The sequence below is a fragment of the Bubalus bubalis genome, chromosome 4, assembly GCF_019923935.1.
Source record: "Bubalus bubalis isolate 160015118507 breed Murrah chromosome 4, NDDB_SH_1, whole genome shotgun sequence".
Lineage (NCBI taxonomy): Eukaryota > Metazoa > Chordata > Mammalia > Artiodactyla > Bovidae > Bubalus > Bubalus bubalis.
In genome coordinates this window covers 107,042,356-107,059,970 of record NC_059160.1, presented here as the reverse complement: position 1 = coordinate 107,059,970, position 17,615 = coordinate 107,042,356, and the positions used below count along the sequence as shown (strand labels likewise).

The following is a 17,615-nucleotide window of genomic DNA, read 5'->3' as shown; positions in this document are numbered from 1 at the left end:
GAGTCGGACACAACTGAAGCGACTTAGCAGCAGCAGCAGCAGCATAGTAGTTTATATAGATGTGTCTTTTAGTTTAAGGATAATAGGGTATTACATTTGTAGCTTACTGTCATAGCACTGGGAGAAGGCAATGGCACCCCACTCCAGTACTCTTGCCTGGAAAATCCCATGGACGGAGGGGCCTGGAGGGCTGCAGTCCATGGGGTCGCTAGGAGTTGGACACGACTGAGCGACTTCACTTTATTTTTTCATTTTCAGGCATTGGAGAAGGAAATGGCAACCCACTCCAGTACTCTTGCCTGGAGAATCCCAGGGACGGGGGAGCCTGGTGGGCTGCCATCTATGAGGTCGCACAGAGTCGGACACGACTGAAGAGACTTAGCAGCAGCAGCAGCAGTCATAGTACTGAAACATATACGTTACCATATGTAAGATAGGTAGTGGGAAGTTGCTGTATAACACAGGGAGCTCAACCAGGTGCTTTGTGACAACTAGAGGGGTGGGATGGAGGTTCAAGAGGGAGAGGATACATATATATATACACACTTATGTCTGATTCACACTCTTATGTGGCAGAAACCAACTCAATAGTGTAAATCAATTATCCTTTAATTAAAAACATTTTTTAAAGTTTATGGAAAGGACTTAGATATGTATGTGTGTATATTTGGGGTTTCCCTGGTGGATCAGATGGTAAAGAATCTGCCTTGCAATATGGGAGACCTGGTTTTGATCCCAGGGTCAGGAAGATCCCCTGGAGAAGGGAATGGCAACCCACTCCAGTATTCTTGACTGTAGAATTCCAAGGACAGAGGATCCTGGCAGGCTATACTCCATGGGTTGCATATATTTATGTACATGTATATATGCACTTTGTCTATGTGTATAAATGTGTGTATATACGTATATGGAGCAGGGCACAGTGGGGCAAATGTAGTAAAATGTTAACAATTGGCTGTTCTGATTTAAGGGGATATGGGAGTTCTGGCTACTCTCCTGTATGTATAAAACATTAAAATTTAAGAGAAAGGAAAATGTGATTAGGGTCTGAAGTAAGGCAGCGGCAATGGACATGAAGAGAACAGGATGAACTGATGATCAATAACACTTTAATGGTCGAAAGGATGTTAGGCTGAGAGAGATGGTTTGCTTGGAACACTGTCATAAGCACAGAAGTTCCATTGGCTGCTCATTTACAGAGAGATGCAAACAAGCAAAGCTTGCCAATAATGCTTTGCTCTAACATTTTGCTTTGTCCTTTAATGATCACCCTGGAAAACAAACAATAAGCCAAGTTTAATTTTAAAAAGCATTGAGACTATTTAAGCAGAGTCAGATTTACTTAAATGTATAATGGATTCTTTTGTTAAGAACAAAATCTGTGGCTCTTTTTTATTTGATGGAAAAATTCTTCTATGTAAGCATATTCCAAATGGATGCATAGACTCAGTGTGAGTACTGTGGTTTAGTTTGTACAGAGTATATACTTCCACAAGAGGAGAAATTCTTTCATAATAAGCATATATCTTAAAGTATATTTCTGGATTAAAAAATTTTTACCTTTTGTATGAAATGGAGTGTGGAATGAGTGTGTAGTGGATTCTGTATGAGCTACTTAAAAGTCAGAAAGAAAAGTTATAAAGCAATGCGATTTGAAACAAGGAATCTGAGGACAGTGTTATAAAGAGGTTCAAGTATATGAATAAATAAAACCATTCTTTTTTTTTAATTTTATTTTATTTTTTAAATTTTACATAATTGTATTAGTTTTGCCAAATATCAAAATGAATCCGCCACAGGTATACATGTGTTCCCCATCCTGAACCCTCCTCCCTCCTCCCTCCCCACACCATCCCTCTGGGTCATCCCAGTGCACCAGCCCCAAGCATCCAGTTTCGTGCATCGAACCTGGACTGGCAACTCGTTTCATACATGATATTTTACATGTTTCAATGCCATTCTCCCAAATCTTCCCACCCTCTCCCTCTCTCTCAGAGTCCATAAGACTGTTCTATACATCAGTGTCTCTTTTGCTGTCTCGTACACAGGGTTATTATTACCATCTTTCTAAATTCCATATATATGCATTAGTATACTGTATTGGTGTTTTTCTTTCTGGCTTACTTCACTCTGTATAATAGGCTCCAGTTTCATCCACCTCATTAGAACTGATTCAAATGTATTCTTTTTAATGGCTGAGTAATACTCCATTGTGTATATGTACCACAGCTTTCTCATCCATTCATCTGCTAATGGACATCTAGGTTGTTTCCATGTCCTGGCTATTATAAACAGTGCTGCGATGAACATTGGGGTACACGTGTCTCTTTCCCTTCTGGTTTCCTCAGTGTGTATGCCCAGCAGTGGGATTGCTGGCTCATAAGGCAGTTCTATTCCCAGTTTTTTAAGGAATCTCCACACTGTTCTCCATAGTGGCTGTACTAGTTTGCATTCCCACCAACAGTGTAAGAGGGTTCCCTTTTCTCTACACCCTCTCCAGCATTTATTACTTGTAGACTTTTGGATCGCAGCCATTCTGACTGGTATGAAATGGTACCTCATAGTGGTTTTGATTTGCATTTCTCTGATAATGAGTGATGTTGAGCATCTTTTCATGTGTTTGTTAGCCATCTGTATGTCTTCTTTGGAGAAATGTCTATTTAGTTCTTTGGCCCATTTTTTGATTGGGTCATTTATTTTTCTGGAGTTGAGCTGTAGGTGTTGCTTGTATATTCTCGAGATTAGTTGTTTGTCAGTTGCTTCATTTGCTATTATCTTCTCCCATTCTGAAGGCTGTCTTTTCACCTTGCTAATAGTTTCCTTTGATGTGCAGAAGCTTTTAAGGTTAATTAGGTCCCATTTGTTTATTTTTGCTTTTATTTCCAATATTCTGGGAGGTGGGTCATAGAGGATCCTGCTGTGATGTATGTCAGAGAGTGTTTTGCCTATGTTCTCCTCTAGGAGTTTTATAGTTTCTGGTCTTACGTTTAGATCTTTAATCCATTTTGAGTTTATTTTGTGTATGGTGTTAGAAAGTGTTTCATTCTTTTACAAGTGGTTGACCAGATTTCCCAGCACCACTTGTTAAAGAGATTGTCTTTAATCCATTGTATATTCTTGCCTCCTTTGTCAAAGATAAGGTGTCCATATGTGCGTGGATTAATCTCTGGGCTTTCTATTTTGTTCCATTGATCTATATTTCTGTCTTTGTGCCAGTACCATACTGTCTTGATAACTGTGGCTTTGTAGTAGAGCCTGAAGTCAGGTAGGTTGATTCCTCCAGTTCCATTCTTCTTTCTCAAGATCGCTTTGGCTATTCGAGGTTTTTTGTATTTCCATACAAATTGTTCTAAGATACGTGGAATGAATGTTACCTCACATTTTGAAGCCTTAAAATAAATAACCCAGTCTTTTTCAGTATCTCTGCTCTGGATGTAATGTTGACATCTATCTTCATGGGGGGGTGCTGACATTTTGCTGGAACCTTATAAAAAGAAAGCTCCTGCTGTGGCTCAGAAATGCTATTTCATCAAAACTGAGAAATCAGAAGTCAAATATACTTTAAGGAGAGTTCTCATCATTTTTTCTGTAACTGAATTCTTCAGATGACAAATATGTGATTTTATTAAATAGGTTAAAAATAGGTGGAAGAGTGGCATGGATTATTTAGATTAGTTTTCATGAGTCAGGATGGTTGCAGAAAACTACTAAAAATGGCTAATTTTTTCTAAATTTGTATTATGATGTGAATCACCTCAATTTTAGTTCAGTCGCTTCGTTATGTCCGATCACCTCAGACACTTCATAAAGTGCGTAATTTTTATCCAAGAACAACGGTACACCTGCTTCTCCAGTGTGCGTGCCCACAGAGGCACGTGGTCTACATTGCGGGAAATGGGAGTGGACACATACACGAGATGGGAATGAACAGAAGATGAAGAATGGTGACTTTAGCTGAGAATTAGAAAGGCTTATCAGAGACTTTAGCTTTCTGAATTAATTTTACTTTTCATAAATATGTGTGAAAGAAAGCAGAAGTGTTAGTCAGTCAGTCATGTCCAACTCTTTGGGACCTCATGGACTGTAGCCCTCAAGGCTCCTCTGTCCTTGAAATTCTCTAGGCAAGAATACTAGAGTGGATAGCCATTCCTTTCTCCAGGGAATCTTCTTGACCCAGGGCTCGAACCAGGGTCTCCTGCATTACAGGAAGAGTCTTTACAATCTGAGCTATCAGGGAAGCCCGTAAATATGTGTACATCTATGTATTGTTGTTAATATCATAAGATTTCTGATACTGATTCTTAAGGATTCTATACTAGTCTTTTGTTGCTTACTTGATACTTGAAGTGAGTATTTCAAATATAGCTTATTAGATAATCATGTCTGTATTAGTTGACTGTATATCAAATTACCTCAAAACCTAGTAGCTTCAAACAGCACACATTTATTGTCACATAGTTTCTGGGGTTAAGAATCTATGTACAGCTTAGCTGTGTGCTTTTGACTCAGAGTTTCTCACATGTTTGCAATGCAAGGGATGGGCTGGAGCTACAGTTATCCCAGTAGGGCAGCCTTCAAGGTCATTCACATGGCTGTTAGCAGGCCTCAGGTCTGGCTGTTTGTTGGGAAATCTCAGTTGGTTGCCGTGAAGACCTCTGCATGGAGTTACTAACAACATGGTGGTTTGTCCTCCCACCTCCAGCCTCCCCCCACCTTCTGGCAGGGTGAGGTGTATAAGGGTGAGAGGGAGAGACACGAACTGAAATTATGTCTTTTTTGTATCTAATCTTAGAATTGACATCTAATCAGTTTTGTAATATTATTCGTTAAAAGCAAGTCCGTAGGTCCAGTGGCAGACTTTATTTTCTTGGGCTCCAAAATCACTGCAGATGGTGACTGCAGCCATGAAATTAATAGAAGCTGACTCCTTGGAAGAAAAGCTATGACAAACTTAGACAACCTATTATAAAGCAGAGACATTACTTTGCTAACAAAGGTCCATCTAGTCAAAGCTATGGTTTTTCCAGTAGTCATGTATAGATGTGAGAGTTGGACCATAAAGAAAGCTCAGTGATGAAGAATTGATGCATTTGAAATGAGGTGTTGGAGAAGACTCTTGAGAGTCCCTTGGACAGTATGGAGATCCAACCAGTCAATCCTAAAGGAAATCAACCCTGAATATTTATTGGAAGGACTGATGCCGAAGCTCCAATATGACGACCATCTGATGAGAAGAGCCAAGTTATTGGAAAAGACCCTGATGCTGGGCAAGATTGAAGGCAAGAAGAGAAGAGGATGACAGAGGATGAGATGGTTGGATGGCATCACTGACTCAATGGACATGAGTTTGAGAAAGCTCAGGGAGTTGGTGAAGGACAGGGAAGCCTGGGGTGCTGCAGTCCATGGGGTCGCAAAGAGTTGGACACAACTGAGTAACTGAACTGAACTGAGGTCCAGTATTTACTCAGAAAGATAATTTACACAAGTAGATGAGTACCAGAATGTGAGACTCCCTGGGAACCAGCCACCATAATGCAAAAATTGTTGACCACTCCTGTATCATTAATTTCTCCCTGTGCAGCTTTCTACTAGACTGTGACCTATTGCCAAATTAAGTCATTGCCTCTTTCATTCTTGTTTCTCTTCTCTTCCCTCTTTTATCGGCTTTCTCCCATTTCCAAGGGGCTTTCCTGGTGGCTCAGAAATTTGTTTTTAAATCACTGCATATCAAACTGAGAGTTCCAAAAAGTTACCTAGGTAATTTCTACATCAACTTTATGTCCTCTTTCCTAAAATCATTCTGCCTGAGATATTCCTGGACTCACACTGGCACTTTTCCTTTACAAATGCAAGATAATCCTCAATCCTCTGACCACTCCTTTTAGTGCTCCCAGTCTTGCTTTGGGGCACTGCTCCTCTATATAACAGCCTCTGGGATATAGACAAATGGAGGTATCCTTTAATGGTTCATCAAGGTATCTTAAAGCCCGAGTGCTTTCCCATTTTTCCTCTCTTTGTATATATATCTTTTTTCAAAATGAGGTATTTTCATGTATATATCGTTTTCAAAATGAAGCATAATTTTTACAAGTTGGATTTTTTCCCATCTTTTGTGATATTCTGAATTCAAATATATGGTCATATATGGTCTTGAATATGAGGTCAATTCCCTTTTTTTAATGATTTGTCTCCTTATCCTTCCATCTCCATTCCCTCCTTTTTAAAACATTTTTTTTTTCTAATGGAAGAGTCCTTCAGAGCAAAAGTAACTACTTAAAAGTGGCATTTTCATGTTTTTAATCATAAACAATTCCTCTCAACTATTCTAGACCCTCCTATCTGGGATATATCATTAGTTGGAAATAAAAACAGTCATAAAAGTTGAAGAAGAATAAGTTTTTTACAAAAGCATCACTAAATCATTTTGCATTCTAGGTCTGCAAAAATAATCTAGGTATGTTGGATAAAATCCAAAGATAAAACTTATATGTTATTTCTTCAAGACTTAATGTATATTTTTAAAAAGTAGGAAAAATGATCTTTATCAGATCATATGGAATATGTCTGAATCACAGTCAATCCTTCCCTTATTTCTTTCCACAAAATGCTTAGTCTTTTATGCTTTCTTTTAAAAAATGACTTTTACCAAAAACTGTTTAGGTACTAGACATAATTTTTAACACATTATGCCTTTTTGTTTCATTGAAAGGAGAAAACTAGAATATCTAGACAGATCAATAGGGAATCAACTTATATGAGAATATAAATACTTATATGAGAATATAAATAACATAGACAAATCAGATCTATAGACATATACAGACGATTTCACCCAACAGCAGACAAATACACAGTCTTAAATGCCTATGGAACTTTCTTCAGGTTAAATTTCATATTAGCTTACAAAATGAATTTTAGTTAATCAAGTTAAGAATTTAAGAAGTTTAAAATTTAGAAAGATTGAAATTATACCAATTGTCTTTTCTGACCACAGTGGAGTGAAACGACATCAATAGCAAAACTGGAAAATTCACAAATATATAGAAATTTAACAACACACGCTTGAACAATGATTGAGTCAAAGAAGACATTGAGAAGGAAATTAGAAAATACCCTGGGGAAAACCAAAATGAAAATACAACATAAAAAACATAAGAGATACAACAAAAAGTAGTACTAAGAAGAGTTTGTAATAAGTGCCTACTTAAAAAAAAATCTTAATCAGACAACCTAACTTTATACCCCAAGGAACTAAAGAAAGAGCAAACTAATCTAGATTTATCAAAAGGAAGGAAATAATAGATGAGGGCAAAAATAAAATAGAAAAATAGTAGAAAACAAAATCAAGAATTAGCTTTTCAAAATAAAACAAATTGACAAACCATTAACTAAATTAAGGAAAAGAACACTTAAAATCACAAATGAAAGAGGAGACATTACAACTAATTCCATGGAGATAAAAAGAATCATGAGTGACTACTATGAACTATTATGTCAACAATTTAGATTTCCCTGAAGAAATGGTTAAATTCCCAGAAATATACAACTTACAGAGGTCAATTCATGAAGAAATAGAAAATATGAATAGACCTATAGCTGATGTAGAGAATAAATCAGTTGTCAAAGCCTTCTAACAAAGAAAAGCCTAGGGCTAGTTGGCTTCACTGGTGAATTCTATCAAACATTTAAACAGTAATTGATGCCAATCCTCTTCAAATTCTTCCAAAACACTGAAGAGGAAGGAACTGTTCCAAACTCATTTTATGAGTCCAGTATTACCCTAACACCAGAGCCAGACAAAGATGCCAAAGAAAATAAAATTGCAGGCCAGTATCCATGAGGATCACACCACATGACCTAGTGAACTTTATCCCTGGGACGCAAAATTGGTTCAACATATTAGGATGGTGTTGCTGCTGCTGCTGCTAAATCACTTCAGTCATGTCCAACTCTGTGTGACCCCATAGACGGCGGCTCACCAGGCTCGCCCGTCCCTGGGATTCTCCAGGCAAGAATACTGGAGTGGGTTGCCATTTCCTTCTCCAATGCATGCATGCATGCTAAATCACTTCAGTTGTGTCCAACTCTGTGTGACCCTGTGGACAGCAGCCCACCAGACTCCTCTGTCCATGGGATTCTCCAGGCAAGAATACTGGAGTGGGTTGCCATTTCCTTCTCCAATTAGGATGGTACATCATGCTAATTGATCTTAACAGGACAAGAAATTAAATCTTATTTCAGTAGGTGCAAAAGAAAAGATCATTTGACAAAATTCAACACTTTTCATGATAAAAACTCACAAACTAGGGATAAAAGAGAATTGTCTCAATATAGGCCATATATGAAAATCACATTGCTAACATCATACTAAATGGTAAAATGCTGAAAGCTTTTTTCTAAAATCAGGGATGAGGCAAGAATGCTTGCTTTCACTCCTTCTATTCAACATAGGACTAGAAATCATAGCTGGAGTAATTAGACAAGAAAAAGAAAAGGCATCCAAATTGGAAGGGAAGAAGTAAAACTGTCCATGTTTGCAGATGACATGCTCTTATATATAGAAACCCCTAAAAACTCCATAATGAAAGATAAACTGTTAAAGCTGATAAAAAGTTGAGTAAAGTTTCAGGATACAAAATCAACATGCAAAAATTAGTTGCACTAACAATAAACTACCTGAAAAGGGAATTAGAAAAATAATTTCATTTTCAGTAGCATTGAAAAGACTAAAATACCTTAGAATAAACTTAACCAAGGAGGTGAGAGACCTATATATTGAAAACTGTAAAACATCGATGAAAGAAATTAGAAAAGACAAAACAAATGGAAAGAAATACTGTGCTCATGAGTTGGAAGATTTAATATTGTTAAAATATATACTATCAGAGTGATCTATGGATTTAATGCAATCCCTATCATAATTCCAATGGCTTTTATTAACAGGTAAGTAATTTATGTAGAACCAAAGAAGTTCACAAATAGCCAAATCATTCTTAAAGAAGAACAAAGCTGGAGGCATCATGCTGCCTCATTTAAATCTGTTAATATCTTACAAAACCATAGTAATCAAAATAGTACAAGACTAGCATAACAACAGACATATAAGGTCAATGGATCTTCAAGAGTGGTAAGAAAACCCAATGGGAAAAGGATAGTTTTTTTGATAAATGGTTGAAAAAAACTGGAAAATCATATGCAAAAGAATGAAATTGGGCTGTTAAACTACACACAACCTAAAATGGATTAAAGATATATCTACCTAAAGAAACTAAAGACCTATATATAGAAAACTATAAAACACTGGTGAAAGAAACCAAAGAGGACACTAATAGTTGGAGAAATATACCATGTTCATGGATTGGAAGAATCAATATAATGAAAATGAGTATACTACCCAAAGCAATTTATAGATTCAATGCAATCCCTATCAAGCTACCAACGGTATTCTTGAAACAATAATTTCACAATTTGTGAACAAATAATTTCACAATTTGTAGGGAAATACAAAAAACCTCGAATAGCCAAAGCTATCTTGAGAAAGAAGAATGGAACTGGAGGAATCAACCTGCCTGACTTCAGGCTCTACTACAAAGCCACAGTCATCAAGACAGTATGGTACTGGCACAAATGGAAGACTTTAAACTATAAAGTTTCTAGGAGAATACAGGGAGAAATCTTCCAGATCTTGGTCTTGGAAGTGATTACATAGTTATGACACCAAAAGCAGAGGCAACAAAGACAAAAGTAAGCAAGCAGGACCGTATCAAATTAAATTCGTTCTTCACAGCAAAGGAAGCAGCAGAGTGAAAAGGCAACTTATGGAATGGGAGAAAATATTTGCAAACCATATATAAGAAGTTAATACCCAAAACATACAAGGAAATCTGACAACTCAATAGGGAAAAATTTAAAAACTGGATTAAAAATTGGTCTATGGACCTGATCTTACATTTCTCCAGAAAATACATACAAATGATCAAAAGGTATGTGAAAAAATGTTCAGTGTCATTAGTCTTCAGGGAAATGCAAATTCATACCACAGTGAGGGATCTATTCAGCCCTGTCAGGATGACTACTAGAAAAGAAAAAAGTGTTGACCAAGTGTTGATATTGTTGGTGGTAATTCAAAATAGTGCAGTTGCTATAGAAAATAATATGGAGATTCCTCAAAAAATTAAAAGGAGAACTGTCAAATAGAACCAGCAATCCTACTTCTGGGTATTTATCCAAAAGAATTGAAATCAGAATCCCCCCAAAATATTAGTACTCCTATTAGTACTCCCATGTTCATTGCACCAATGTTCACAGTAGCCGAGAGGTGGAAACCACCTTGATGCCCATGAACAGATTAATGGATAAAGAAAATGTTGTATATGCATATTAGGGAATATCATTTTGCCCTAAAAAATTCTGACATATAGTACAACATTGGTGAACATTATGCTAATGAAATTTAAAAGTTACAGAAAGACAAATATTTCATAATTCTATTTATATGAGGTGTAGAATAGTCTATAGCACCAGAGTGAAATGGTGATTGTAGGGGCTGGTTGAAGGGGGAAATGAGGAATTGCTTCTCAAGGGGGGGCATAAAGTTTCAGTTAAGTAAGATAAACTCTAGAGATCTATGTACACTGTATCATAGTCAAAAATAATACATTTTATGCTTAAACATTTTAAGAGAGTAGATCTCAGGTTAAGTGTTCTTACTACAATAAAATGAATACTAGAAAAATACAGTCATGTAGAATGAAATTGATACTAAATTTTTGTTCATGTTTCTTACTTATTCAAAAAAGCTCAACTCAACTTGTGAGGGATATATGCATGTGCCAAAATACATACATTGTAATATATATATATGTAAAAATACATATACATACAAAATACATACATATGAGGTAAAATAATTCCTTACCTCATAAATAACTTAATATTTGCTATTCATCATATTGATTTATTAGTAAAATAATAGGAAACAACATACTAATTTGTTAGTTTTCTAAGTTGTAAAAATAAATTAATTGCACTAGATCTGTAACACTGCTTTTGACATAATGCTTTTTGCTACTATATATTATCTAGCTGACTACTTCTAATTATTTTAGTGTATTTTGTAAATTCACTAAACTAGAATGGAAAAATAAAGTTAGCATATTTTTTCTTAACCTAAAGTAAGATTTGACTGATTTTACAATATGAACTGGTTTTGCAAACTAGATTATATAGTAAATATTTTAAAAAATGAACTAAATCTGCAGAGGCAAGATTAAAATAGATGGTAAAGCATCTACCTGCAATGCGGGAAACCCGGTTCGATTCCTGGGTCAGGAAGATACCCTGGAGAAGGAAAATGGCAATCCACTCCAGCACTCTTGCCTGGAAAATGCCATGGATGGAGGAGCCTGATAGGCTACAGTCCATGGGGTCGCAAAGAGTCGGATACTACTGAGCGACTTCACTTTCACTTTCAAGCTATATTAAACGTAACATCTGTTTCCTCCTTCAATTGTAAGTTTATCAGGATTAAGTTACATTCGTCATGTTGTTATATATTCAGTGCTCAGTATGGTATCTAGCACAGATTATTATTTTCAATAATACAGAGAAACTTGGTTATAATTCTGCCTTTCCTCAATTGTAGAATATTCAAATGAATTGCATCATTATATGAAAAGTTTTATAGATATTTGACTTATACAGTTTTTTTTTTAATAGATGGAAAGAGGAAGAATCAATATGTTAAACTGATTATCTTAATACTTATGCAGTACTCTGTGTTTTTGTGTGGATTTCAGTTACCATCAAATGCCCTTTTGTTTCAGCCTAAGGACTCCCTTTAAAATTCTTATAGGGCACATTTGCTAGTGATGAATGCTTTGTTTATCTGGAAATGTTTAATTTCTTTTTAGTTTTTGAAGAAAACAGCTGCATGTAGAATTCTTAACTGACAGTTTTTCTTTGAAAACTATGAGGATATTATCCAATTGTCTTCTTGGTTCAATAGTTTCTGATGAGACATGAGCTGTCAATCTTATTGAGGCTACTTAAGTCATTATTCACTTGCTGCTTTCAAGATTCTCTCTTGGTCTTTGATTTTTGCCAATTTGCCTAAGATGAGTGGATCTCTTCTATGTTTTATACTTATTGAATGAGTAGACTAATATTTTTCACCAAATTTGTGAATTCTTTAGCTACTATTTCTTCCATTTTTTTCCTCCACATTTTTTGTCTCCTCCTTCTAGAATTCTCAACAGGTATATGTTGGTATACTTGCTGGTAACCAATAGCTTGCTAAAGGTTTCTACATTTTTCTTCATTATTCTTTGATTCTGTTTCTCAGACTGATAAGTCTAAACTGACTTCTTTCCAGTTCAGAGACTCTTTTTCTACAAGTTCAGCTCTTTTGCTGAATCTCTCCAGTCAATTTTCCCTTTCAGTTATTGTACTTGCTACTCCAGAATTTTTATTTGGTAATTTTATAACTTACTGTTTATTGATAGTGATATTCTCTATTTGGACAAGACATCATGCTCCTACTTTTCATTCGTTCTTTAGTCATTTCCTTAAAACAAAAAAAGCATGTTTATAATAGCTGATAATAATTTTTGTTCAGTAATTCCAATATCTGTCTTCCCCTGGGACATTTTCTTTTGGCTGCTGACATGTGCAGGTTGGAAAAGAATTTCCAAAGATGAGAGAGAATGAGAGGCAATTGAAGTGTATTAGAGTGGGAGACACTGTTAGAACAGCAGGCCAGCTCAAGGGAGAACTGACGTTGAGCAGTGGTCTTTAGTCCACGTTTATACCCAGTGTACTAGGAGTGGGATAGGGGTCTTGTGGGTCATTTGTTGATTGGATGAAGCATATATCCTGAGTGGGGGAAGAGTAAGGCAAATACCTTCTCCCTAAGGGGTAGGAGGGGAGGCAGGTTATACTGCTCAGGAGGACCTGAAATCCATTAATAGTTACAACACGGGAGAGGGAAGGATGATAGGGGTCTGGTTTTTCCATTCCTGCATTCCAAGACCCTCCTTGGTTTTATCTGTTCTTTCATCCTTGGGTCACCACAGCTGTTTACCCCCATTCCTGTACAGGTGGCCTACTTTCCTTTTTGTTTGCATGTCTCATAAGTTTTGGTTGAAAACGGGGCATTTTAGAAGTGTATTTACTCTGGCATGGAATTGCTTCACTCTCTAGCACTTGCTGTTGTTACCTTTTCTCCCCTTGTTGCTGCTTATTATTTAACAACCTTGCTGGACTAATTCTATTGTTTCTATATTCTGTGTGGTCTGTGGACACTGAGTTTTCTACTATCTTTTTGTTTTTAAGTTCTTGTTTTTATTTTTAAATCTGCTTTCTAGAGATCAGCTCTAGGTCAGTATAATTTAATGGCCTATCAGTCATCAGTCAATCTTCCTTAAAGGCCTTGTGTGCTGTGTGCTAACTTTCTTTAGTCGTGTCCGACTCTTTGTGACTCCATGGACTGGAGCCTGTCAGGTTCCTCTGTCCATGGCTTCTCTAGGCAAGAATAATGCCATGGGTTGCCATTTGCTTCTCAATAAGATCTTATCTGTATACTTTCTACCATTTGCCAAAGGGTTCTGTGTAAGAAGGTTCACCTCAAGCTTCTCAAATTTTACAGGATAGCCTTAGGTTATCACAGTGCTTATGTGGGCCTCAGTGTCAACTATAGTTGAGCAGTTGGTACCTTCTTTTCTCCTAGGTCTCTCCTGGACACGTGTACATCCAAAACCCCAAAATATGTCCTATTGGAGATTTTCAAAGTTTCCTTGTCATGTAGTTCTCTAGGATTTCCTTTAAAATTCCCAGTAAGACTCTTTATGCCCTTACATAAATAGCAACCTTAGGCAACCAAGTAGTTGCCAGGAGTTCTGTATTATTTTGGTAATGCCTTGAGGACTACCTTACCCTCCCCCAAGGAATGAATGAATGAATAAATGGTATAAATGGAATCTCCCCTATTTATTTAGAATTATCTATGCTATTATTGCTGCCTGTGAGAACTGGTGATTCATAGTTTACATGTTCCTTCACATGCATTATATTCTTGGGATTTTAACTCTGTCATTGAGGCAAACCAATACCTAGCTTGCTAAGTATTATTCTTAGGGACTTGATGTGTGAATGAAGAATAAAATTTATTTGAGAACAACAATTATGTATTATAAGTTCAACACAGTAGTTTTCAAAAATACAGAAATTACATATATATATAAATATTAGCAAACATGTTTTTATTGAAAATTTATAATATATATATTTTTCATAATAAACAGTTCCAAAGTAGTCTTCATTCATCCAGCTCATAATCTGGCAATCAGTAAGGGATAAATAGTTGATGGGCAGAGTTTACAGGAATATCAAGATTTTAATTTAATATATACTAAGGACTAAAATGGACTGGAATGGGTGAATTTAACTCAGATGACCATTATATCTACTACTGTGGGCAGGAATCCCTCAGAAGAAATGGAGTAGCCATCATAGTCAACAAAAGAGTCCGAAATGCAGTACTTGGATGCAATCTCAAAAATGACAGAATGATTTCTGTTCGTTTCCAAGGCAAACCATTCAATATCACAGTAATCCAAGTCTATGCCCCAACCAGTAATGCTGAAGAAGCTGAAGTTGAACGGTTCTATGAAGACCTACAAGACCTTTTAGAACTAACACCCCAAAAAGATGTCCTTTTCATTATAGGGGACTGGAATGCAAAAGTAGGAGTCAAGAAACACCTGGAGTGACAGGCAAATTTGGCCTTGGAATACGGAATGAAGTAGGGCAAAGACTAATAGAGTTTTGCCAAGAAAATGCACTAATCATAACAAACACCCTCTTCCAACAATGCAAGAGAAGACTCTACACATGGACTTCACCAGATGGTCAATACCAAAATCAGATTGATTATATTCTTTGCAGCCAAAGATGCAGAAGCTCTATAGAGTCAGCAAAAAAAAAAGACCAGGAGCTGACTGTGGCTCAGATCATGAACTCCTTATTGCCAAATTCAGACTTAAATTGAAGAAAGTAGGGAAAACCACTAGACCATACAGGTATGACTTAAATCAAATCCCTTATGATTATACAGTGGAAGTGAGAAATAGATTTAAGGGCCTAGATCTGATAGATAGAGTGCCTGATAAACTATGGAATGAGGTTCGTGACACTGTACAGGAGACAGGGATCAAGACCATCCCCATGGAAAAGAAATGCAAAAAAGCAAAATGGCTGTCTGGGGAGGCCTTACAAATAGCTGTGAAAAGAAGAGAAGTGAAAAGCAAAGGAGAAAAGGAAAGATATAAGCATCTGAATGCAGAGTTCCAAAGAATAGCAAAAAGAGATAAGAAAGCCTTCTTCAGCGATCAATGCAAAGAAATAGAGGAAAACAACAGAATGGGAAAGACTAGAGATCTCTTTAAGAAAATTAGAAATACCAAGGGAACATTTCATGCAAAGATGGGCTCGATAAAGGACAGAAATGGTATGGACCTAACAGAAGGAGAAGATATTAAGAAGAGGTGGCAATAATACACAGAAGAACTGTACAAAAAAGATCTTCATGACCCAGATAATCACGATGGTGTAATCACTGACCTAGAGCCAGACATCCTGGAATGTGAAGTCAAGTGGGCCTTAGAAAGCATCACTATGAACAAAGCTAGTGGAGGTGATGGAATTCCAGTGGAGCTCTTTCAAATCCTGAAAGATGATGTTGTGAAAGTGCTGCACTCAATATGCCAGCAAATTTGGAAAACTCAGCAGTGGCCACAGGACTGGAAAAGGTCAGTTTTCATTTCAATCCCAAAGAAAGGCAATGCCAAAGAATGCTCAAACTACCGCACAATTGCACTCATCTCACACGCTAGTAAAGTAATGCTCAAAATTCTCCAAGCCAGGCTTAGCAATATGTTAACCGTGAACTTCCAGATGTTCAAGCTGGTTTTAGAAAAGGCAGAGGAACCAGAGATCAAATTGCCAACATCTGCTGGATCATGGAAAAAGCAAGAGAGTTCCAGAAAAAACATCTATTTCTCCTTTATTGACTATGCCAAAGCCTTTGACTGTGTGGATCACAATAAACTGTGGAAAATTCTGAAAAGATGGGAATACCAGACCACCTGATCTGCTTTTCGAGAAATCTGTATGCAGGTCAGGAAGCAACAGTTAGAACTGGACATGGAACAACAGACTGGTTCCAAATAGGAAAAGGAGTACCTCAAGGCTATATATTGTCATCCTGCTTATTTAACTTCTATGCAGAGTACATCATGAGAAACGCTGGACTGGAAGAAACACAAGCTGGAATCAAGATTGCTGGGAGAAATATCAATAACCTCAGATATGCAGATGACACCATTCTTATGGCAGAAAGTGAAGAGGAACTCAAAAGCCTCTTGATGAAAGTGAAAGAGGAGAGTGAAAAAGTTGGCTTAAAGCTCAACATTCAGAAAACGAAGATCATGGCATCTGGTCCCATCACTTCATGGGAAATAGATGGGGAAACAGTGGAAACAGTGTCAGACTTTATTTTTTTGGGCTCAAAAATCACTGCTTATGGTGACTGCAGCCATGAAATTAAAAGACGCTTACTCCTTGGATGGAAAGTTATGACCAACCTAGATAGCATATTCAAAAGCAGAGACATTACTTTGCCAACAAAGGTTCGTCTAGTCAAGGCTATGGTTTTTCCTGTGGTCATGTATGGATGTGAGAGTTGGACTGTGAAGAAGGCTGAGCGCTGAAGAATTGATGCGTTTGAACTGTGGTGTTGGAGAAGACTCTTGAGAGTCCCTTGGACTGCAAGGAGATCCAACCAGTCCATTCTGAAGGAGATCAGCCCTGGGATTTCTTTGGAAGGACTGATGCTAAAGCTGAAACTCCAGTACTTTGACCGCCTTATGCGAAGAGTTGACTCATTGGAAAAGACTGATGCTGGGAGGGATTGGGGGCAGAAGGAGAAGGGGACGACAGAGGATGAGATGGCTGGATGGCATCACTGACTCGATGGACATGAGTCTGGGTAGACTCCGAGAGTGGGTGATTGACAGGGAGGCCTGGCGTGCTGCGATTCATGTGGTCGCAAAGAGTCGGACACGACTGAGCGACTGAACTGAACTGAACTGAATCCTAGGAAGGCTGAAATTTAGATTAGATGCATTTATTACTTTATTCACTATACTTAAAAAACAACAACAACAACAACAAAAAAAAAACAAAACCAAATTGGTAGTGTCTTTCTCTAGAATATAAGCTCCAAAAGTGCAGATACCATATCTCACTTGTCATCAGTGCTTCCTATATGCTCTAGCAGAGTTGGTACTTGATATATATTTTATGTAATGAATGAATTCTGTCTTATAGCTGGACATCTTAGCCAGAAAGAGTAATCTTCTTTCTCCCTCATATGAGAACTTCTAAAATACAGAGTATATAAGAATAACACAGAAATCTACTGAAGGCTTCTTTCTTAGAATACTTGTTGCAACTTACTGTGAACATCTTCTTTTCCATCATCTATTTTGTGGTGATTATTAATGTTTTTTAATATAAAAACTATTTGAGAATTCAATGAGATATATGTGAACCCTATC

General features: G+C 37.0%; 1 long non-coding RNA gene across 2 annotated transcripts in view; it reads left to right on the top strand.

Moving 5' to 3' along the window:
- Nucleotides 1-17,615, top strand: part of LOC112584643 — a 489,459-nt gene that overhangs the window by 259,399 nt on the left and 212,445 nt on the right. The window lies entirely within an intron of this gene.